The sequence below is a fragment of the Larus michahellis genome, chromosome 23, assembly GCF_964199755.1.
Source record: "Larus michahellis chromosome 23, bLarMic1.1, whole genome shotgun sequence".
Lineage (NCBI taxonomy): Eukaryota > Metazoa > Chordata > Aves > Charadriiformes > Laridae > Larus > Larus michahellis.
The window spans coordinates 2,700,217-2,721,516 of record NC_133918.1 but is presented as its reverse complement, the minus strand read 5'-3'; the positions used below and the strand labels follow the sequence as shown (position 1 = coordinate 2,721,516).

Here is a 21,300-nt window from a genome sequence, read left to right as displayed (position 1 = left end):
CTCCTCGCAGCTGTACCCAAACCCCCTGGCTGCAAGGAGCATCCCTCCCCATAGTGGTACCCAAACCCCCCTGTCACAGGGAGCATCCCCCCCATAGCGGCACCCAAACCCCCCTGTCACAGGGAGCATCCCTCCCCATAGTGGTACCCAAACCCCCGGCCGCAGGAAGCATCCCTTCCGTGTTAATTGAGGGCATCATTTAAGTCACCTCTCGGAGCGGTCTCATCAGGGGCACGCTGTGGCTGTCAACGGCTTTGCGGCACAGGAATCTCTTGCTTTTCATCAGGGCTTTTCCCACACCTGCTTTGCAGACCGAGGACGCACCGAGAGCTGGAGATCGATGCCGATGAAGATGTGTCTGGGCACGACGGGTATTTTTGCGCTTTCTGTGTGAGAACCAAATTGTTAGACTGGATTCACCCACACCGCACACGTGGTCCCCACGCCAGGTACTAGCTCAGCTCAGGCGGAGCACAGAAATGAGCCTGGCTGCACAGCCCCACAGCTCCCAGCGTCTTGGGACCAGTCACCTGCTTTGCTGGAGATGCCTGAATCATGGAATCACGGAATTTTTCAGAGTTGGAAGGGACCTCTGGAGTTGTCCCACTCCCCTGCTAAAGCAGCATTGCCCAGAGCACATCACTCAGGGCTGCCTCCAGAGAAGGGGACTCCACAACCTCGCCGGGCAGCCTGTTCCAGGGCTCTGTCACCCTCACCATAAAGTTTTTCTCATATTTGGTCAGAACTTCCTATGTTCCAGCTTATGCCCGTTACCCCTCGTCCTGTTGCTGGGAACCACTGAAAAGAGTCTGGCTCCATCCTCCTTAAACCCACCCTTTAGGTACTTGTCAACATTCATAAGGTCTCCCCTCAGCCTTCTCTTCTCCAGGCTAAAGAGTCCCAGCTCTCTCAGCCTCTCCTCATCAGGGAGATGCTCCAACCCCTCAGTCATCTTTGTTGTCCTACGCTGGACTCTCTCCAGCAGTTCCCTGTCTCTCTTGAACTGGGGAGCCCAGAACTGGACACAGTATTCCAGCTGTGGCCTCACCAGGGCAGAGCAGAGGGGGAGAATGACCTCCCTTGACCCGCTGGCCACACTCTTCCCTGTGCAGCCCACAATTCCATTGGCCTTCTTGGCGACAAGGGCACACTGCTGGCTCATGGATAATTTACTGTCTACCGAGACCCCCAGATCCTTTTCTTCAGAGCTGCTTTCCAGCAGGTCCACCCCTAACCTATACTGGTGCCTGACATTCTTCCTCCCCAGGTGCAGGACCCTACACTTGTCCTTGTTGAACCTCATGAGGTTCTTCTCTGCCCAGCTCTCCGGCCTGTCCAGGTCATGCTGGATGGCAGCACGGCCCTCTGGGGTGTCAGCCACCCCTCCCAGTTTGGTATCATCAGCGAACTCGCTGAGCAGACACTCTGTCCCCTCGTCCGGGTCATTGATGAATACGTTAAACAACACTGGTCCAAGGATTGACCCCTGGGGGACACCACGGGTTACAGGCCTCCAAGTCATAGAATCATAGAGTTGTTAGGGTTGGAAGGGACCTTAAAGACCATCTAGTTCCAACCCCCCTGCCCTGGGCAGGGACACCTCCCACTAGATCAGGTTGCTCAGAGCCCCATCCAGCCTGGCCTTAAGAACTTCCAGGGATGGGGCTTCTACCACCTCTCTGGGCAACCTGTTCCAGTGTCTCACCACCCTCATGGTGAAGAACTTCTCCCTAACGTCCAGGCTGAATCATCCCATCTCCGGTTTTAATCCATTCCCGCTAGTCCTGCCATTACCCGACATCCTAAAATGTCCCTCCCCAGCTTTCTCGGAGGCCCCCTTAAGATACTGGTGGGCCACTATAAGGTCTCCTCGGAGCCTTCTTTTCTCCAGACTGAACAACCCCAACTCTCTCACTCTGTCCTCATAGGAGAGGTGCTCCAGCCCTCTGATCATTAAGTTGCTCCTGCTCCATTAATCACAACCCTCGTCCCAGTCAAAAAAAGGGTACATTCAGATAAACTGAAACTTTGCCGTTTGTGTTGGTCAAAGCTAAAAATCCCAGGAGTGCATCACATTCCCCAAAAGATTCTTATTAAATTACACGACATTATCAGTTAAAAACTAATGCTCTTCATGTGCAGGGTGTTTTATTTTTCATTTGTATCACTTTATCTAATCCCAAAGGTTTCTTTTCTCTGGCAACTTCTTGGTTTGCAGAAGAGAAAGAAAGAGTTTGGCGCAGCCCAGAGACGATGGGCTTTCCCAGCCTTGGCACGCAAACATGGAACGGATCCTTGCAATTTGTCCTGGCCACGCAGGGCTCGGACAGGGTTGGGGACAATGAGGGACTGGGGTGACAAACACCCCAGCTCCAAGCTCCTGTGCCCAGCCCCGGCTGCGGTGATGCTCTAATATGGCAAAGTTGGGAGAAGTTATTTCTAATAATAAATAAATCCAGGTCAGCTATACAGAGAGCAATGTCAAGGAATTTAAATCCCACAAGAAACAACTTTTAATTTAAGGCAAATCCAGGACTCGGCACACTCAAAGGGCTGCTGTCCCTCAGCCTAGCCGAGATCAGAGGGGTTGTCCTGGCTGCCCTGTGGTGGCCCCGTCTCGGGGGGGAACCGAATTCCTTGGTGGGAAGGGCCATGGCAGCACCCACGGCTGACGCTTGTGCACCTCGGGGCCTTGGCGGGGATGCTCGAAAAGGGCCAGGGACATCCCCCTGCTTTACCTTTTCCACTTGTCAGCTGTCTCCTAATGGGACAAACACTTCCCCAGCCTCATTCATCCCCATATCCTCACCCCAGGGACGGCGGCACCGATTCAAGTATCCCCATTGCTCCCCTGGCTCCTCGCAGGTGCGTAATGGCAGCCACCTCGGGCATGACAACCGAAAGGCACTTCAGTTTATAGAACAAACCGGAAAGTATCATCACTCCTTCATGTGGGCTTAATTAGAAACAAGACAGTTCTTGCTGCAGTTTGCCCTGACATCACTAGTCTTCAGAGTTAACAGCCAGCTCGTGGGTATAGCCAGCCCCCACCTCTCTGTGCTCTCGCTGCAGCCTCTTTGCAAGCACCGGTGGATGCTGTATTCCCAGATTTTGACCCGGGTGAAGCTTTCTGATGTGGGAAACTGGCAATAGGTGCAGCAAGACACCACCGCAAAGCTCAGCGTAATGATTTCTTTCCATCGCCCAGAAATATTTCACTTAAACCCTCCCTTTCTCCAGTTTCCTAGAAGTGGCATTGGGTTTGTTTTGTGGCAGGTTTTGGAAGAAATGTGATCCGGGTCTTCCGTTCGCTGTTGTGCAAGTCGGAGGGGTGCAGGTCGGGGCAGGCGGCGTGTGCCGGCCGGGGTGCCGGGGGGCAGGGGGGGGCAGGCACGTGCAGCCCAGCTGGGGCACCCCAGGCACCCCGCTGCGGGCTGGAGAGGTTTCAGCTATCCTGGAAACCATTACAAATTTCACAGGACAAACAAACAAACAAAGATCCCAAAATAGAAGAGTTCCGATTGGAAAACTGCGAAAGAGAAATCCTGTTTATACAGATATTTGTGGGAAAAGCACCAGGAAGAAAACAAAGAATAAAGCGAATTGACTGACAGGTCGGGAGGTAGCTTGGACGGGGGAGACTTGCTTGGGTTTGGGGACAGATTAAAGCCAAGATAAATTGCTGGGGACGGTGGGTGCCGTGCTGGGGGTGGCAGGGCTGACCGGAGCGGAGCAGGAGGAACGCCCGTCCCCAGCCCTTGGGGCAGTTTTGGGGCTGGACCCAGCCCGTATGGGACCCGCCGGCTCTGCCCGGAGGAGATCGGTGTGTTGAGTGGTGCCGGTGCTCTGGGCAGCAAGGGAGGGCTGCGAGCACATTAGCCACGCTTGGATTTAATCAACCAAAAGCAAAAACAATAATAATCCCCAAATGGGGTCCAACTGCACCACAGAAGTCTGGGGCTGCAGGGGTAGCTCTGTATATACGGAGGACGGGAAGCAAGCTTGTCTCTGCTTCCAAAAGTCCTCCGGCCTCAGCGGGGGGGAACGGAGCAGCCTGGAGCGGGCAGGAAGGAGCCCAGCCCCAGCAGCGGGGCCGGAGCCGAGCGGGGAATACAACCCAGATGTGCCTGCTTTCATCCAGCTGTGCGTCTCCGGGACCCCTCTTGCAGGACTGGGGCTCCAAGGCATGTTCAGCCCTTCCCCACGCCTCTCCAGTGCAGAGCTGGGGGGATACTGCCGCACAAAGGCCTTCACCTCCCCAGGACGACGGCATCAGCGCCAGGGGTGTCTGAGCGGGACATGGGGCAGGCGCATGGCAGCACGGTGGCTCGTCCCCAACACAGCCCGGTGAGCAGAGCGCCACCCGCATGCCACCGGCAGCTGAGAACGCTCACAGCTCGCCGCATGCAGTGACTCCTCCTTGGTGGCAAATCCTGAGCGGTGGCACTCAGGGGCGCCGTGGGGTGACATGCAGGGAAGCCATGGGTCGCCTCCGGCTCCAGCCGTGCCACCCACCTCGGGGCAGCTTTGGGACCACTCTGTCGGGAGCATCTCCTGTGTGGGCTCCCCTGCCTGGTCTAGTCCCAGGGAGGAGGGTGAGCTCTTAGACATACCTAAACGCTCTTAAATACCCTTTAAACACCCTTAAAGATAAAGATGCAAACTGGGGTGGAGATAGCTTCCCAGTGCTCCCCATCACATCCGCACCCCCAACCCTGCGCTGGCAGCTCGTGCTCGGGATATGCTCAGCATCGGCTTGCACCCGGCAGGTTCCTGTGTGGAGGGGCTGAAGCCCCCGGCTCCCGCCTGCTTGGACACGGGAAGCAGGTCCTTCGTCCTCAGCAGCAGCAGGCAGAGCCATGGGCAGGCACCCTCGGGCCATCTCCAGGCGTTTCTGAGGACCAGGCAGTCGCTGGAGCCAGGACTAACTCAGCCACTCCTCCATCAGCCCTTCCCGGCCACTTCCCAGAGAGGCCGGGCAACTTTGGAGATGGTCAAAACTCCCCAGGATAAGGCCCTGACCAACCTAAGCGAGGATCTGCCCGCCACGGGGGTTTGGATCCGTCACCTCCAGATGTCCCTTCTGACCTTCACCACCCCACCATCCTCAGCCAGCTCAGCAAGAAACTCTGGCTCTGGCAAAGCATTACCTTGGGATGAAGTTGGGTACAGTGCATGGATCTTTTGTGCCGCTCATCGGCTGCTTTCTTTGCCGTGGGATGTTGGGATTTCCTTCATCCTCTCCCCAGCCACCTCTGCTGTCATTCTGGACCTGCCACCCAGTCCCACGGTGAATTGCACACCCAGGGACACACTCAGACGTGCCTCTCTGCAGGACCTGGTGCCACGAGCGCTCCAAGGGTGACTGGGCTGAATACACGTTTCCACCACCTCCTCTTCCTAAGCATGGAGGAACACCATGCCAACATGCGTGCCGGGGCTAACCTCTTCCAGCTGCCACCGGCTGCAACGTTAGTCTGATTGCACTTGGGCTCAGGAACCACGTAAAATCAGTTGCTGACCTCACCTAAAATTAAAAAGAAAAATAATAATAATGAGAAGTGTTGAGAAGGAGAGGTGAGAACCCTTGCAAGGCCCCAGGAGGTACATTGTGCTGCAGCATCTCCCATGGCCATGCCGTGTCTCCCTTGGTGGTGGCTTCTCTCCCATCCAAGCACAGCTTTGTCCTGTTGGAAATCAGGATGCTGCGTTGCAATGTGAGTGCTGGAGATGCTGTAGAGACCACAAAAAAGAGACAAATCTGGCTTTGGGAGGGGTGTAGGTGCCCCTATGAAAGCAAGCCCTTCCGGGACAGACCTGCCAGGGCACAGCTGAAGACGTCTGCAGAGGCTGCTCTTGGCATGGGGTGCTCCGGGAGGGAATGGCCCTAGGAAATGGAGGGATTGGAGTTTTAGAGAGGAGAGGCTCAGCGCTCCCTTAATGGCTGGCTCACTCCTTCTCCTGTCTTCCCAGTGTTTGTTTTTGCAAGCATTAATATGCTGGCGTTGTTTTCTTTAGCGCACGTCAGGTCTGGAGGGTTTCACTGGGGGTCTGGGATCTGGGTGACCTTGCTCCATCGGGAGACCTTCCCAGGAGCGGTCTACAGAGCCTGGCCCATGGTTGCCCCAGGTCCCCATGGCCCCGGCAGGAGCCACAGAGGCGCCCCCGCCACAAAGACCACCTGGCCGGAGCCCACAGGGTGCTGTGAGATGGTGGGACCAGCAGGGCGAGCAGCAGCGATGGGTGCTGTGGGTCTTCTCTCTGAAACGACGAGGCTTCACCTTGACGTGCCTGGCTGCGCTGCAAAACCGCATCGCATGACACCCTCCTGCTCCGCAACCCGCAGAAGGCAACAGCCGTCCTGCCAAAACCCCAGTAGCTGCTAAACAAACAATTTAATGCAAACCAGCCTCAATGGAACAGGAGCAAACGTGCCCAAGAAAGCGTCGAAGCCATTAGAGGCGCAGCAAAAGCACATGACGGTGCAAAGGCTTTGCAGAGCGCTCAGGAAGCACAGCCTGGTACAATTTGCATCTTTTAACTAACGTTTTCCTAATGACGTGTGTAATACGGTTAGTGATATGTAGTTTCCATCTATCCCGCAGTGTTTGCTAAGAGCCCAAAGGTCAGCCTGGCTGGTTGTCCCCACACCTCGCCCTGCTGTATCTGGCAGGGTTGGTACCAGCACCTTCTGCCTAAAACCACAAGGCAGTGAAATCCAGAGCGTAACAGGGAGCCTCTGGCACGTGGAAGAGGTTTGGGAGTTGCTCGTGTTTGGCTTGGCTGCCTCCTCTTGACCAGTCAAGCTGTCATTGATCCACCAGGGTTTAAACCGGCCCCAAGCTGATGTCCTGCCGGCTGACAGCGAGCTGTGAGCAGAGCCTGGACATTTCCCTTTGCTTTTCCAGCATTTCCTGGTTGCAGCTGCAAAAGGAGCCTGAGCAGGATGCACGTCTGGGTACCTGAAAAGGATGCCCATCTGGGCATCTCACAGGGATGTGCCAGGACTTTGGGCAATGGCTTTGAACTGGAAGAGGGGAGATTGAGGTGAGATCTCAGGAAGAAATTGTTTGCTGTGAGGGAGGTGAGCCCCTGGCCCAGGTTGCCCAGAGAAGCTGTGGCTGCCCCATCCCTGGAGGGGTTCAAGGCCAGGTTGGCCGGGGCTTGGAGCAACCTGGGCTGGTGGGAGGTGTCCCTGCCCAGGGCAGGGGGTGACACTGGGTGGGCTTTAAGGTCTCTTCCCACCCAAACCCTTCCATGAGATGACTAAGAGGGATGCTAATCACACTGTTGCCCGTAGCAGCAGGGACTTGCAGCTTTCAGTGCTGCCTTTGAGCTGTGTGAGCGGGGGACGGATGACGGGCACAGGGAAAGGGCTGTGCAGCCATCCAGCTCTGGCCTCGCAGCAGCAGGCTCTCAAAGCACAAGATGTTTTCCAAGAGCATTTTGGCTGCAAGGCGGGAGGGTGCACGGAGCAGCCCAGCACTGGGCAGATGGGGAGGGAACCGGCAAGGCTGAGCTCTACCTTGTCTCCACGGGGAGATGAAGCCAGACTTCATTTCCACCATACACTTGGCCGCCCGTCCCGCTGTGCATCCTCTGGAAGGTGAGAAAGGATCACCTGTGACCTCCAGTCTCTCCTGATCAAAGCCAGCCCCGGCGCGGTGGCCCCATGGAGACGAAGGCTGCTGTGGTGAAGCAACCTGCCTACAGCGACCCTGGCAAACCAGGGGCAGTTCAGAGCCCCAGGGGGCAACGCCTGTCCCCACACCGCGTGCCTTCCCAGTGCAGACAGGGATGCCCCAAGCAGGGTTACCCGGAGTGGTCCTTCATGCAGGAGGTGGGGAGGCACAGAGAGGAGCAGCACCCAGTCGCTCTGCCCGCTGCAAAGAGTTGTGAAAGGGGCAGCAATCCCCCAAAATGAGAGATTTGACAGAGGAGAGCTGCTGAGCGAGCCTGCTCCCAGGCTTGGGGTCAAAACCAGCTGCCACCACATGGCATGGGCACCTCGCCCTGATCATAGAATCACAGGGTTGGAAGGGACCCCTGGAGATCATCTAGTCCAACCCCCCTGGCAGAGCAGGATCCCAAGTGGCGTCTACAGCCCGGCCATGGAACGGGTATGGGACACCGTGCAATGACACCTCAGATATCTTCCTTAGGCAGACATTGTTAAAGAGCCACTAAAGGCCCTGGATTCCCACCTCACTCGACACAGGGAGGGATGTGCTGCAGGTTGATGTTGCTCTAGGCTACCACTCGCAGCCTCGCTTGCCCCGTCGACCCTTTGGGAGATGATGGAGTTTAGAGACATGACCTATAGCGAGAGGAGATGCTGTGAACCACTGGGATGGAGTGAAAAATTGGACCCGGTCAGAAAATATGTGGTACATGATGTCACACCAAATCTACTATGAACAAGTGTCCATAAACACTGAGGGGGAAAATCTAAGCAATTAAGTCATTTTAAATGTCAAATAGCCTATGGACCCCACATTTGGACATGACAGATGAACAAAAACATAGACATTAAAAATTCCTGAAAACTAACAAAGGAACAATGATTAATTTCTCTGTGTTCCAGGGCAATCGCATTATATACACACAAAGGAGTCATAAAAATTCCAGGATGACGGAACAAAATCCTTACAGAGCTCCACAGATAAAATACAACCATACTGGAAGGAGCTGGAACGGTCCAGGGAAGGAGCGCGCCTGGGGCTGGTTCGTATGTATCGCGCTGGATAAAACACCTTTCCCAGAGGATGCGACTGCAAGATTAGACCTGGTGAAAGTGCTGGTGAACGTGAATGCCATGTCCCAGCTTGGGATGGGACAAATCCTTCTTGCTTGCCAGCGGTGGTTCCCCCGTGCTTGCTGCGAACAGCCGCACGCGAGACGAGCTGGGCATTGTCCCCTTGTAAAACGCCAGCGTGACATGCCAAAGGAATGGAGCATGTGGATGCATCAGTGGTGGCACAAGCAAGGACAGCGCAGAAGATGGCAGGAAGGAAACAGATAAAGAGGTCAGCACCCTGGCCCTTGCTGCGGCCAATTTAAAACTCCTATTGAGCCCCAGGTGCCGGATTTGAGAATTTAGGAACGCAAGAAAATGAAGGGATAAAGTCAAATCCTTTCAGTCCAAGAGGAGGCTTCATTCTTCATTTAAGAGAAAGATATTCCAAACCAAAGCCACAAAGAAAATATCATTAAAAGAGGCCACAGCGTTGCTTGGTGACTGTTCATTGGCTTTTTGTGGGATGTTTTTCATCAAAACCGGCTGTGTAGTCTGCAAAATTAATTAAGGAGGGTGCTGGGCGGTGCCAGGGGCAGAGGGGGGTTTAGGGGCCACCCCCGTGGGCCACAGACCCCGTACGAGGAGAACAGTCCCTCGAGTGCAGCAAAGAGCCACCTCAGCTCTGCAGCGATGGTCCCCCGGGACAGGAGTCACGGAGCGGCAGCAACCTGAGATCGGGGTCCCCGCATCCCCGGGAGAGCTGCATCCCCCACGCTTCCTCACCGGCTGCATCCCGAGCAATCCCGCCCTCGCTGGAGGCTGCAGCCCGGCTCTGAGCCTGCTCGTAACTCACTCTCCACTGCTCGGCAGCCCGGAGCGGTGAACCCGGCCGATGGGGACGTCTTTTCTATATCCTAATGGTCCGTGAAACTTCAGCATGCTCAGGATACCCTGAGTCCCATCTGGGAAAAGATATGGAAAAAAAAACCCAAATGTGAGGCTTGTGGCAAAATGGTGTGAAACAGCTTGGGAAACGGCAAAACGCATCACAGCAAGAGAGGGGTGAAACAGGAATGTGGGGGGCACCGGTATTGCCCTCGGTGCAGGGGACCGGCCACGGCTGCGGAGGTGCCTGCACTCTGGGCTCAGCCGTGTCCCCACGTCCCTGCCTGGCCCTGGCCGGCGATGGCAGCAGCCGTGTCTTGCGCCTTCCCCGTCCCAGTCCCCTGACTTCCCGGCCAGGAGAGGTGTGCCGGGTGAGAGCCATGGCAACTCTTACACAGAGCGTCAACAAAAATCAGCAAAATAACGACTTTCTCATTGAAATCTCAGGGGAGGGGGAAAGGTTTTCAGGCCAGATCTGCCTGCCATAAAACAGGCTTTAAAATTTTTCAGCAGATGCCGAAGCGGAGCTAAGGCGAGAGCCTGCTCCAGCTCAGCCACAACCCAGCCTGCGGGGAGCGGGAGCTGGGGGAGCCACGGGCACGGGCTGTCCGGTGCTCCCGCTGTGCCGGGAGAGCCGGCAGGGATGCGGCGGTTTGTGCCAGTCCCTGCACTCGAGCCATCTCACCCCGGCTGCAGCAGCCTACGGATGGCTGGATCTTGGATACCAGCCTGGAGAGGTGGGAGAGGGACACCTTGGATTCATCCTATTTTTTTGTTTGGCATACATCTTGAAAAGCTATTTTCTTTTAAACCCAAATCCAGCGGTTGCCAGAAAAAACTGCTGTTTTATTTTTGAATGGCGCGATCTCAGTTCGAAGGCAGTTTTCTACGCTGGGTGTGAAACGCTCCACCTTCGCAGGCTCTCAGGGACAGTCCTCCACCTTCCCCCGCGAGCAAAGGCACCCCTCCCTCCCGCCTCGCTGCTCAGCGGGGACTCAATTACACACATGAAGCTGACCCGGCCAAAACGCAGCCCAGAAGAGTTTGACACAAAGTTGGGAACCCGCCAAGAAATTCCTAATTGAAAGTGGTTACCGAAATGTCTATCAGTGGGGTCTCCGCCTGGTGAACCCTCCTCTGTCACCGTGAATTACGAGCCTGCTCTGGTTTGAAATGAGGCAGAGTAAATCTAATCATATTTTTATGAGCCCCTCTTCCTCTCGCACGGGCTGAGCTCTGGGCGCACGCTGTGCAGCAGAAGAGCGGTTGCTTTGCCTTTTTTTCCATATCTATCTCCTCCTTTGAGCGACCGGTTAGATTATTAACAGATTAAAAACTCAAGCTGTAATAAACTGAGTCCCCAAAAGCGAGTTGCAGCCACGGGCTGGGCAGTGACGGGCAGGCAGAAGAACAGATGTGATTTCCAGGGGCATGGATGCGTCCCTCCACCTTCTCCCTCTAACGTGGCCCAGACGGGATGCTTGGAAGGGACCGGGGTGCGGAGCTATTGGGGGACACAGGCCACGTGGGTCACTCCTGGGGGCTGAGCAGGGTTGTTGAGAAGTGAAGCAAGAAGAGAAGTGCCGTTACATCGCTGGTGCTCCCGTCTCAGCCCCTGGCAGCAAGACTGTCCCAGACGCCTGCATTTCTCCCACCTCTACCTGAACCTGGACCCCCTCGACCGACACCGAGCCACAGCGGGCAGCCCCCGGCAATCCCCCAAATTTTCCAGGATCTTGCCCAGGGCCCCACTCCGGAGCAATAACGAGCCACTGTACAGCACCCTGCCTGCTGCAGAGCTATCTCCAAAGGGCTGTTTCACACCTCCTCGGGCGTGAAGGTCACAGACCAGATGTTCTCCATCAGCAGTCAGAGCCTAACACATTTTAGACGGGATTAAGCCCTGCAGTCAAATCGCCTTCGTTTTCTCAGAGGGAAGCGATATTCATTCTTCGAGCAGTATTTGGCTGGGAAGGGAAAGGAATGAACGTGGATGCACAAGGAGCGCGATCCTTGGGATAGAGAGCAGAGCCTGCCTTCCCAAGGTCTCTTCCAAAATAACTGCTGACAGCCAGAGATGCCTGACTGCTGGCAGCCAAGACGCTGCCCTGAGCAGCCGGCACGCCTCAGGGTACCGCACACAAACTCAGATCATCGCCCACCTTGGCAGAGCAGGGATGCTCAGAGGTTCAGCCGCCGACACACTGACAGGGAGCTGAGCTCTTACGATGCCACAAGAAACAGCCCAGCTGCTCGTGGGCTCCTTGCTGGAGGACCACCACCAGGAACGGTCCTTGTTCTGCCACCAGCCACCCACAGGGACCCTAAGGATCTCATCTTCCAGCTTCATCCCTGGTGCTGGAACCGCAGCAAACCAGAGGGAGAGAGGACGGGTCTGTGACCCACAGGCATGTCCAGGAGGGAGGAACAGCTTTGGATACTATCCCTTCAGACACCAGCAGCCTCTGCTCCCAGCAGGACATCCCTCGGGGAGCTTCAAGCAGCAGCCATCAGCCCCATAGACCCATTTGCAGCCATGGACTTGGGGGCTACCAGTCAACCGCCGCAAACCAGAATGGGGGTTGCAACAGGATCAGTGCCGGTGTCACAGGGAGCAGCATAAGGACCTTGTCCTGGGGCTGCCCAGGGAAGGCAGAGGAGGGGCCGCTCTTGCAGGAGGATTTATCTAATACCTTCAACGCTGTCGAACACAATAGCCTAATCTCCAGGACATGTGCCCTCCAAGGAGGACTGCACTAGGATCGCTCTCACCAGTCTAACGGGAAACACCTCAAAGAGCAGCCCCGAGCCCGAGCCTCACCCGAGGCAGCTGAACCGGCCGCTTGGGCTCTGCTTCCTCCAGCCTGCACAGAAATAACCCAAGTCCTGATCAGACAGCCCGGTCACCAACTACGAGACAAACTCCGGAGAGGAGGGATCCCTTACCGAAAGCACGAGGAGTTGCTCCAGGATTGTTATCTCATACCAAAGCTGTTGCTTTGTGCTGCCTGTAAAGAAACCGTGCTCGTGCTGAATGCCCAAGCAGGGAGCGGCTGCCAGCTCTCGATTGACCGTTTAGCCAGACATAGAAAGAGACGGGCAGGTTCTTTCAGGCAAAGTCACATATTTTTGAGAATCAAAGATCAGGGAGAGGTCCCGTTCACTGGGAACACTGACCGGGAGCCACAGTGTGACTGGCATCAGGAGGAGCTCGGTCTGGAGCAGGGCGCTCTCATGCAGGTCAGAGCATCACAGAAACATGCTCCAACGTTCAGGTCCTGCCATGGCGCAGACCAAAGAGTTGCCTCCCTCCCTCCAATGCTTCTGCTGCAGAATTGCCTTCGCCAGATACCTGGGCAACATCCCTTGTGCAGGCGGTGACCTCCATACTGCCCTCAGCCTGGCTCGGGCTGACAGCAAAGTGACACGGTGACTTTGGGGAGCTCAGCTTGGGAGCTGCAGGTCCAGAGCGATTCAACATCCATCTGTGTCCTTACTGCAGATCCTCGTGGGGATCCTTGTGCCTCAGCCCTGGCAGCTCCTCAGGCCCCATCCATGCTCCAGCCACATCCTCTGCTCCAGCACAAAGAGAGGGGGTTGGAGAATTGGTTTAATTTCTCCTGGCAAAGCGGCGTGTGAAGGACTCACCTGGCCCTGGCCATGCCCGGGAGGGCTCAGCCCAGGAGCGCTGCTCACTCCTCCCTCTCCTTTACATTCCAGCGGGGTATAATCCTTTAAAAGGCGCAGAGCTGGACTCAGCACGCTGCCATCCCGCACTACGGACCTGCTGGGCAACTCCAGCTCCGGCTGAGGGTTTGCAGCTGGAGCTGCCTCCACAGTCAGGCTTCCGACCGCGCTGCCGGTGCTGGGAGAGCTGCTGGGGCAGAGGGGGTTCACTTCAAAGCCGTTCTGCCTCTTATAAAATCCCCCTGCCATGGAAATGGGGATGCCTGGAATTTACAGATGCCTGGCAGGTCTGGAAATAAAACGTTCAGAGCAGTTGGCTGGCTTGAGGAGGTTTTTTAAGTGTTGATATTATGGTGACATATGGAAGCATCAGCTTAGAGCGGAGCCTTGCACTGCACACACAGAGGCAGGTTTTGCCCCAAAGAGATGCAAAGCAGACAGGGAGAAGGTCCTTGTGCATCAGGATGGAGGAATAACCCAGCCGTTAAGCTGAACTGAGCCACATCCCGGCTGTGACGCGCAGAGCAGTGGTGGGGATCAGCCCTGAAAGACGGGCCGGGGACACAGGCAGGGATCGCAGCAGGTATCCAGCAGCTGAGCTGCAGACATTTAAAAGAACCTCAAGCACAAGTGCAGTGCTGAGATCCCGCCTGCCCTTAGCCGAGACATGGGAGCAGGCTGCACGCGTGCTCCTAGTCAACACCAATGCAAAACAGGATAGATTTGCTGAAATCCCCAGCACAGACCGAAGCCAAAGCAACCTGCCCCCAGGACAAACGCAGCAGGAGCCTGTTATCTCCCCTCCTGAATGTGCCTCTTTTCCCAGCAGAGTCTTCCACCAAGGCCCAAGAACTCCAACGTGTGGCCAGCCTTCTGCTTCCCGCTCCTGGCACACTGGCAAGGCCGTCCTGCTCCTGCTCCTCGGCTTTTAGCCATCGCCGCTCGCTCCAGGAGACAGCCAGCAGCCCTCGGGGATCGCTGCTGCTGTAGCAGGGACAGACCAGCATCCCAAGGGTCACCTTCAAAGGACAAATCACTGTTGACCGTAGGAAGGTCTTTGGACACGATGCATTTTAAAATACGCATCTCTATTAAAAAGGATGCACCCAGAAAGGCAACCGAACCAGTCAGGAAAGCAATTTGCTCCATATTTATACTCTAAAAAAACGCATTTCAGATCCAGCCTTTCCAACCAAGCCCTCTGGGCTGGCATCCACCTCCCTCTCCACGGAGCGTGCTGCTCCTGCCAGACGAGCCCTGCGCACGAGCTCCACAGCCAATAAATCCTCTTCTGCATTAAACATTGCGAGCTTCAATTAATTAAGCGAGCACAACAACCACAGTCCCCTCAGCAATTAGAGAAGTGGCTGAGTAATTAGATGGAATGCTAATTTAATTTCCAGGAGGGGGAAAGAAAAAGAAAGGCAGGAAAAGAAGGAGGAGCAAATGGGATTACATTTGACGAGAGGGAAATTAAAAGTCACTTAATCATAGAGCAATTAAAGTTCCCCAAACTATGTAGCTAGGAAAAAAAAAAAAAAAACAACCCTAGAAGGACAGGACCACCAGCATGTGTTGTGAACGATGCTCACCCAAGTTAAAACACCAGCTGAAGGCCCATGTGTACATGGATTTGTATAACACCCACCCCAGCTTAGCCTTGCTTTTCCCCTTCGTTAGGGAACCGGGAGAAGGCTATTGCCTTGCAAACAACTGCTTCATCCTGGCCGTACCTCCTGATAATGCTCTTATCAGCCTTCCTCAGCTAAGTAAGATCAGTCGTCTTCTGCCAGGAGAAACAGAAATGCAAGGCGAGCAACTCCCCGCAGCCCCGAGGCTGTGCCGCAGGGAAAACTGGGGCTGGTGGCCCAGAGCACGGACAGGCAGGGTCACCCCAAGCACGGGCAGCTCCCGGGCTGGGGGTCACCCCTCACCGGCGTCAGGCTCCGAGCAGCTACACCCCACGTGGCACGTGCCCTCCCAGCAGGTTGTCTCCTCTCTGCATATTTTTACATCTGTTTCTGATTTAAATATTGCCTTCCAGCTGTTTGGAGCACCAACAGGCTTCACCCAGGACCTTCCTGACAGACCGTGAGTGGTCCCACAACAAGCGATGCCCGGAGCCCACCCGAGGGTTTGCTAGAAGGATTAGAAGTTAAAGTGGAAAAATTTCCCCCCTTGGGCACAAGATATGGGCAAGACATTCAGCATGGAATTTGCCAGAGGGCTGCCAGCCCCCAGGAGGTGTGAGGTCTGGTGCCATGGGATGGGCTGGAGCACCCCAGCCCACACCTTTCCCTGTCCTGACGGGGCAGCAGAGCCATCGTGGTTACGCGTCCCCCGGCCCCTCCACGCTCAGCGAGGAGCAGGGGTGGGTGCCAGGCTCTTGGGTGCGATGAAGCTGCCTGAGTTCAGTTCCCGGTGGCTTCCTGCCTTATCCCAGCCTGCGGTGAGGTTTGGAGATAAAGGCAGGTTTTGTTCGGTTTAATTAGAGCTGGCATGGCAGAGCTTCTTGCTGCCAAGGACTGACAGGCAGATTAATTAATCCGCTCACCGTTGTCACTCAGACGGCTCTTCAGCAGCAAAGTAGGGGGAACCCTGGAGAGGAGCAGAGAGTCTGAGCAGCGCAGAAAAGCTGTTGGAGACAAGGGATGGAGGGAGATGGTTTTTCCCTGTTGATGCTTTTCCTCTTTTCCCCTCCAGGGCTCAAACCTCCTGCTGGAGCGTCTCCCCGGGGCTCTGGAGCTCCACTAGCCTCCTACAAGAGCGTAACTCCTTTAGTTACAGAGCTGCAAGACTCAAACCCTCCACCATAAAACCATCCGGGACCAGGGCAGGGGTTTTGCAGAGGGTAAAAGAGGGAGTTAATGCCCCTGCAGACCTTTGGGAAGCAGCAGATGGTTTGCTTAGCACTCAAAGTCTGATTTTATTACAGAAAGCCGTGTGAAACAAAGCAGAGCAGAAACCTCGTGCGAACGCTGTGCCTCCAGCCAGCGAGCAGCCCGCCAGGCTGCGAACGCCCCTGCTAATTCCAGTACCCACAACTCACTGGCTTTTAATTACGATGTGGCGCATTCACAGCAACCCAGGAGGAAAAAAAAACAACTCTTTTCCACCAAACAGCTGCATCTGAAATGTTGTTCGAAGGCTGGAAGCAATCACCAGCAGCAGTGAATGGAGGTGCAGCAGCAGCTCGGAGCGCTGGACTCTGACTCAGGGCCAAGATAGATGTTCCCAGCTCCGCCGACATGTCACGGGCAGGGTTTAGTGCTCACACCCTGCTCTTCCATGGGGACGGCTGCTTCCCACCTCCAGCCGCCGGCCCTACGTGCTGATGGAGGCAGGTGTGCAGGCAGGATTGTAGGCTAGAGCAGGTACAGACTTGCCGAGGAGAAAAGAGGAGCAGGAGAGCCGGGACCGAGTCCCTGGGAAGGCTCAGGGGGAAGAGTTGTGGCCACTCGCGCTCAAGAAAAATGAGGGGAAACCAGGATGGATGAAGAGGAACTGGGAATCAAAAGAAATAGAGTGTCCAGCTTGCAGGCAAGGACTACAGGAGCTGGCCTTTTCAGCCTGGGAAACCAAGGAGCGAGGAGGTAGGACAGAGCTCTGTAAGCACCCTTGCAGGCAGGGGAGACTGCAGAGATAAAGGGGGGCGACTTAGGCTAAAGAAGAGCATCTGCTCTGGTATAAACGGGCTGTGTATAAACCTGGAGAATGGCTCACAGTCATTAGGGAGACAGAAGCAGCTTTGCTAAGCAAAAGCCCAGCTGCTTTGGGGTAAGACCATGCAATATATGAACTCTGTACAAGGGCCCTTTCCCCTCCACGGTTCCTCCGCGTGTCGCCCCATAGACAGCCTGGCCCCAGCGTGCTCCCCTGCGGCAGTACCTGCGCCCAAGCTGTCCCACCGCAGCCGGCATTCCCCGGTTTCACTCCAGCCTCTCTCTTGGCCTCCAGCACAGCGCTGTCCCAGCCTGGCTGGAAAGAACCGGGTTTAGGAAGACAGAAGAGCAGCATCTCCATCAAGCCCTGCCCTCCTCGGGGTCACATCCCCCTCCAGCAGCTCAGGGGGCTCCCAGCCCTCCCCAGCTCAGCCCCAAACCTCCTCCCTGTCCCCCATCATCAGCCAGCCTCCTTCGGCTCACCAGATCTCTCCCTGCAGATCCCTTCCCCACCTCAACATCCTGGGGGCAGCCAGACCTCTGCCCCTGCCCTCCCAGGTCTCCTATCCCACCACCCCCCCACCTCAACGGAGGGGGATAGGAGTCCGGCCTGGACTTGGTGTTAACCCCCACCATGCCATAGGGGCATCAAAAAAGCTCATGGGGGATGTCTCTGGAGCAGGGAATTGGTTTATGTGCACCCCAGTCCCTCCCAAACTGTGGCTTTGCTGGGCGCTGCCCAAATTTAAAGCACACAAATAAAAGCAAGGACGAAGCACAAGCACCACCACAGTGCCAGGCGTGAGACAGCCCGTACTTACTCTATTAAGAGCAAATGAGCGCGTAAGCCCTGTCTCTCTCTAAGATATGAAGGTCTGGCCTTCCTCGGCGAGGGTGTGCTGCCAGAGGGGAGGCTGGGTGGGAGCCAGGCTGGGCTGCTCCGGCACCGGGCTGCTCCACCTGGCTATGGGCAGGCTGCAGGCAAGGAGCCGGTTCCTGTCCTGCATCCCTGCACGATGCCCTGCCTTCCGAGCACCGCTGCTGGACCATCCCAGGAGAAGGGCAGAGGTGGCTGGCTGCTCGGCTGGTTTCACAAGATGAGAAACTTGCTGCCTGCTCCGCCAGCAGGCTCAGAGATGCCCCAGCAGATCCGCTTGGATCCAAATGGCCCAGAAAGGGAGCAAGGAAGACTTCTGCCTAGTGGGAGGGTGTCCTCATTGTGCAAAATACACAGAGAGATGCTTTGCTTTCCCAATTCCCCATCTCCTCCCGGGCTGCTCCTCTGTCACCCAGCTCGCCCGAAGCAGGATGCCATAAAATTAAGCATTTGCTCTGACTCCGTCCTTCCCTCTGTGAGCCTCGGGGGGAATGCACACGATCTGCTGCCGGGGTTTTGCAGAGGTTGCATAAGCCCCGCGTGCCTCCGGGATGCTGCTGCCCTTTATTGTTTATTTGCTTAGCAGTAATTATAGCAGCGTAATTATAATCAGCGCTCGTTTACATAAAGAATCACTTTGCTCAGCTTCTGGGCCCCCCTGCTCTCCAAGCCATGTGCCAAGACAAACCTTGGGAGCACAAAAATTAACATGCCACTAGGTTTGCAAAACTGGAAAATAGGAGAGAAGGAGGGCAAGGCCCCCCCCCCTCCCCAACCCCGCCAGCCAACTTGGCCCACGTTCCCCCCTGGATGAGATGCTGGATGGGAAAGCTGGGAGCGCTGCGGTGTTTACACACGCGGTCAAGGGGAAGGGTACAGCCACGCTGCACCTTCTAGTTGTGAATCAACAGCCAGGTCCATCCCAGCAATTAATGGGTTTGTACAGACCGGTGGGGGCATCACTCACGTGATTCCTCCTTGCTCCCTATAAACATGTTTATGTGGGATCAAGCATTTCAGCAGGGTCAAAACTCACCTTTTTGAGTGTGTGCAGCATCTAGAACTGCCAACTAAGGATGGGTTAAAAAAAAAAAACAAAACCATGACCGAAGTCCAGAGACACAAGCTCATCCTGAGTTTTCTTCCTTCCCTGCAGCAAGCTGACTTGGCTTTACTCCTGAGAAATCAAAGAAAAGTCTGTAAGTATTAGGTTGATTTTCAAAAGAGTTCCCATTTGAGCTTTTTAAATAAGACCCAGGTTTTCAAGTAAGCTCAGTACAGGGCTGCTGAAGACAGCAGCAAGGGGAAAAAAAAAAACCCACTTCTCATCCACAAAAACTGTGGATGAACACATGTGCATTTTCTTCCTCCGTGCTTTCAAGGCTCGGTTGAAAATAAGAAGCAGCCTTTTCATTTGGGAAAGCAGCTTCTCTGAATCTTTAAGGGGAAAAAAAAAAAAATCCCAAAGTCAACAGATCTCTTCCAAAACTCAGTAGGTGAGAATAAAGCTGGTAATTAAAAAAAAAAATTAATTTCTAAAATCAGGTGCTTTGATAAGCATTTGGGAAGTCCCTGTTGAAAAGCAGCTGTATTTGGGGGGTTTATACTGCTGCTACCCACATCTTCATCCTAGTCAATTCTTGCTCTCACTTCTTCAGATAAAAAAAAACTAATCTGAGGTTTTTGGCAGATCTACGAAAGTGAGGAGCACGTGGATGCCAGGGATGGATGACGCGACACGAAGACATCCACGTGCCATCATGGGCCAGGAGAGGAGCATTGGCTTCCCCAGCAGAGCCTGGCTCTCCAACAGCCCCGGCCGTGTCTCTTGGCTGTTTTTTCTAGACAAGTTTGCATGAGCCCAGATGTTGCGTGTGCCGCGGTTACATTGGTCAAAATCAAAAGGGATTTATTCCCTTTGCCAGGCTGCAAGTGTCATCCAAGCCTGCCTGTCCCGGGGCAGGACATCCAAGCCCTGTTCTGCCTGGAGATGGGCCATCCCCAGGGTTGGTGTCTGGGCTAATAATTATTACTGGGGAGGATAAAGCCCACCTCTTCAGTCCTCTCTCTTCTTCCACTTCCCCAGGATTCCCAGATTTTTTAAGCGTTTCCCCACTGCTAATTGCAAATTACTGATGTCACTTCGAAGACCTGCACCCCTTCCAGCATCACCCCCTCATCCTGCAGCGCTGCTCAGGCACAGAGGAGGAGGCTGAAGAAGGCCACCGGCAGCTGTTCCGCTCTCCAGCCCGTCTTGCTAAACTCTCCTTGCTTGCCGCTGCCATTTCGGAAGCGAGCTCACCCACCACCCCTCTCCAGGGTACAGAGCCAAAACGGCGAGGCAGGTCCCTGCTGCCTTCACGCCCTTCCCTCGGATCCCAGGAGTTCTTTGGCTTTTCTAGTCCAGCAGCCAGTGACCGGGGGTATTATTTTTCCCAGGGATTTTTTTTTTTGGAATTAAATAGGATCAGGAAGGCAGGAAGAGTCCAGTCACAAGGGAGAGGATGTCTGTGAGTGCCTGCCTCAGGAGAGCACTTGTCTGGGCTTCCTGGCTGCTCAGCCCGTGCTCTCTGGGATCTGTTCTCTGTCCGAAGCGGTGATGACAGGCTTTGCCTCGCTGCTGGCAGCCACCGCGGTAAGGGGGTATTCGCCCTGAGGCCGGTCACCGGAGATGAGGATGGTTTGCCTAGAAGTCACATCATTTGTGTTTTAAGGGAAGACATTCCCAAATCCCACATCTTCCTCTCCAGCAACATCTTCTTTGCTCCAGGAGATGCCCTTCTCGGCCAACAGCCCCTGCACTGCTGATCTGCTCCCACACCTCCAAAGACAGACCAGCACCCAGTCAGGTGACTTCGAGTCCAACAGGAATTACCGAAGAGCTAGCAGAGATCAATTATGGAACAATACTTTTTTTTTTTTATGAGATGTTTGCATTGCAGATGTTAAAAATCAGCCAGAGACAGCCGGCGTGCGGGTGAGGAAGGCTCGGAGGGTGGATGAAGTGCTTACAGATGAGATGCAGAAAGCAACCGTGCGTGATGAGCCACCCCAAGGTTTTGGTTTCATTGATTATGTGTCAGCCTCAAGGAAACAACGATTGGGAAATAAACCAGCAGAACTCATCACTCCTGCAACTCCTAGCTACCAAAGTCAGTCGAAGGGGCACCAGCAATAGAGCTGGTTTGTGAAAGGGTTTGAGTAAGGCAAGGCTAGAAAGCGAGGACTCCTGTCACAAAAGCCCTGGACTGCCCAGAAACCTTGGGGATCTTGGTGTCCCAAGCGTCACCAGCAGCTGAAAATCCACAGGTAGTTGTTTCTCTTCTGTGAATTTTGTTCTCTCCTGCGGCATTAACTGATTCCCTGGGGCTATAAACCTAAAAAGTGCAGGGGTAACAAGTTAAAGTGATTTCATCCCACCTCACAGACGGCAGACTCACCCCGAGGCAAGT

General features: G+C 55.0%; 1 long non-coding RNA gene across 1 annotated transcript; it reads right to left on the bottom strand.

Annotated features, from left to right (window-relative positions):
• Positions 1 to 8,538: 8,538 nt before the first annotated feature.
• On the bottom strand, positions 8,539 to 19,859 carry LOC141734343 (uncharacterized). The gene is made up of 3 exons (XR_012584502.1): positions 18,885 to 19,859; positions 17,198 to 17,283; positions 8,539 to 9,699 (listed from the first exon to the last, which is right to left on the bottom strand). It is a non-coding gene; the product is annotated as an uncharacterized LOC141734343 (long non-coding RNA).
• Positions 19,860 to 21,300: the final 1,441 nt, after the last annotated feature.